Here is a 3,296-nt window from a genome sequence, read left to right on the forward strand (position 1 = left end):
GTCAGTTTTATTGATCTTCTCAAAGAACCAGCTTTCTGTTTTGTTTATTTTTTCAAGTGCTTTCTTATTTTCTATGTCATTAAGTTCCTCTCTGGTCTTTGTTATTTCTTTCTTTCCTCTTCCTTTGTTGTTTTTTTACTTATTCTTTTATGTCCAGTTCGTTCTTTAATTTTAGCTCTTTCTTCTTTTTTGATGTATGAATTTATGGCTATAAAGTTCCCTCTCAGTACTGCTTTTGCTGCACCTCATAAGTTTTGGTATGTTGTATTATCATTTTCATTATTTTCAAAGTAGTTATTAATTTCTTTTGAGATTTCCTCCTTGACCCACTGTTTTTCTTAGAGTGTGTTGTTTAGTTTCCATATCTTGGTGCAGAATCTGGACCTCTGGCCCTTGCAGATCTCCAGGTCCATTCCACTGTGGTCAGAGAAATTATTTTGTATGATTTGGATCTTTCTGAATTCATTGAGCCTTTCTTTGTGGCCTAGCATATGGTCTATCTTGAAGAATGATCCATGTGCACTTGAAAAGAATGTATATCCTTCTGTATTTGGCTGTAATGTTTTGTATATGTCTATTAGATCCAGCTCCTCTAATATACTGTTCAAAGTTTTTGTTCCTTTAGTGGTTCTCTTTTGAGATGTTCTGTCCAAAGTTGGTAGTGGTGTATTAAATTGCCCCAGTATAACTGTAGAAGCATCTATTCATTCACTTAGTTTTTCCAGTGTTTGTTTCATGTATTTAAAGGTGCCCTTGTTAGGAGCATAAATGTTTATGTTTGTTCATTCTTCTTAAAAGATTAACACTTTCCTTAATATGTAGTGTCCATCTTTGTCTCTCACAATTGTTTTGCATTTAAAGTCTATTTTGTCTGATATTAATATAGCTACTCCTGCCCTTTTTTGGTTATTGTTTGCTTGTAAGATTGTTTTCCAGCCATTCACTTTCTTTTTTTTTTTTTTTTTTAAGATTTATTTATTTATTTAATTTCCCCCCCTCCCCTGGTTGTCTGTTCTTGGTGTCTATTTGCTGCGTCTTGTTTCTTTGTCCGCTTCTGTTGTCGTCAGCGGCACGGGAAGTGTGGGTGGCGCCATTCCTGGGCAGGCTGCTCTTTCTTTTCACGCTGGGCGGCTCTCCTTATGGGTGCACTCCTTGCACGTGGGGCTCCCCCACGCGGGGGACACCCTTGTGTGGCACGGCACTCCTTGAGCGCATCAGCACTGCGCATGGCCAGCTCCACACGGGTCAAGGAGGCCCGGGGTTTGAACCACGGACCTCCCATATGGTAGACGGACGCCCTAACCACTTTCACTTTCAACCTCCCTGAATCTCTGGGTCTAAGATGAGTTTCTTATAGATAGCATATAGATGGGTCATATTTCCTTATCCAATGTTCCAGTCTGAGTCTCTTGACAGGTGAGTTTAATCCATTGACATTAAGTGTTATTACTTTCAAGGAATTACTTTTCTTAGCCATATTTTCTTTGGATTGGTGTTTGTCATATTTTGCTTGATGTTTTTTCTCTTTGTGTCTTTTTGTTACTCTTACAATCTTGTCCAACCCTGTCTCTCTTGTTTTTTTCCTTTCTTCCTGCACAACTCCCTTTAGTATTTTTTGAAGAGTGGTATTCTTGTTGGCATACTCTCTTAGTTTCTATTTATCTGTGAATATTTTGAACTCTCCATCATTTTTTAATGCTAACTTTGCTGGATAGAGTATTCTTGGTTGGAAATTTTTTTCTTTTAGTACCTTGACTATATCATACCACTGCCTTCTTGTCTCCATGGTTTCAGATGAGAAATCAGGACTTTATCTAATGGAGCCTCCCTTGTATATGATGGTTCTCTTTTCTCTTGCTGCTTTTAGTATTTATCCTTTCTCTTGAGCATTTGATAATTTGGAGTAGGCGTGTTGGGATTTAAGCTTTTTGGGGTGTGTTGTGTGTGTTGTGCTTCCTGGACATGTACATCCATCTCCTTCAGTAGATTTGGGAAGTTTTCAGGCATTATTTCCTTCAACACCCTTTCTGTCCCCTTTTCTTTCTCTTCTCCTTCTTGGATGACTGTAATGCGTATGTTTGTGCATTTTGCATTGTCATTCAAGTCCCTAAGTCCTAGCCAGATTTTTTCTTTTTATTGATCAGTTTTACTGTTTGATTTCAGATTTACTGTCTTTCACATCTCTAATTCTCTCTTCTGCCTCTTCAAATCTCCTTTTATTTGCTGAGAGTGTATTTTTGATTTCTTGAATTGTCCTGTTCGTCACCATCAAATCTATTCTCTTTTTGTGTATTATTGCAATTTCTTCTGTATTCTCTCCAAGTGTTTTCTTCATATTCTTAATATCTTTCTTCACTTCTATTCCAGGCTCTTAAAATACCATTGTATCTGATGTTTCTTATTATGGTCACTGCCACAGGTTTCTCCTCTGGAGCCAGATTCATTGCTATCAGGCCAGGGCAGAAATCCTTGAAGAACTGCAAAAGTCCATTGTTGCCTTTTTCACACAGTTTTTGCACTTTTTGTATTCATTTAGGTTGATTTTACTTTTACAAAATACATTATCTCACTGAATGCTACCACAATACTTTTACAATTTGCTATATGCATACTAGTTTTGTCTCACATTTTATTTCTGATTTTATAAAACTAATCATTTTATTTTAGGACAAAATACACCTTATTAAATTTCAGTTAGCATTCCCACAAACTTTTACCTTTTTCAATATTTGCTTAGCCTTTACATCTTTTATTTTACCCTATGAAGAAAAATAAATTATTCATTTTAATTTAAGCAAGAACTATTTTTTAATGAAGAGACATATTAATTCTATTAATCAAGACTCACAACTATAGAGATCACATTAATATTTTAAACTTAGGTAATAATATAAGGGCTTATTGAATTTTTTGGCCATTTGAATAGAGTTCTTTCAGAACCTTTTATTTATCAAATTATATTACCATTTGGAGGTATCAAAATATACACTGACAATGAACAATCCCAAAAACAGTTACAACATACACTAAAACAATTATAACACACACACACTGACACTGAACAAACACAAAAGCAGTTTCAAATCTATTAATTTAGATTTTTTTCATTGCTTTCTTTTATAATTGCACATTTCTTTTGTAGGTTTCCTCCTCTCAATTTCCTTCTTAATCTCTTTCTGTCTCTTTATTCCTATTTTTCCACAGATGGGGATATCCCCTGGAAGCAAGATAACAGGTTCTGCCATAGGGATATCTACAGCTGTGCTCCTTACCATGGCAGGGGATAAGTCAAGGGC

The sequence above is a fragment of the Dasypus novemcinctus genome, chromosome 16 (genome assembly GCF_030445035.2).
Source record: "Dasypus novemcinctus isolate mDasNov1 chromosome 16, mDasNov1.1.hap2, whole genome shotgun sequence".
NCBI lineage: Eukaryota > Metazoa > Chordata > Mammalia > Cingulata > Dasypodidae > Dasypus > Dasypus novemcinctus.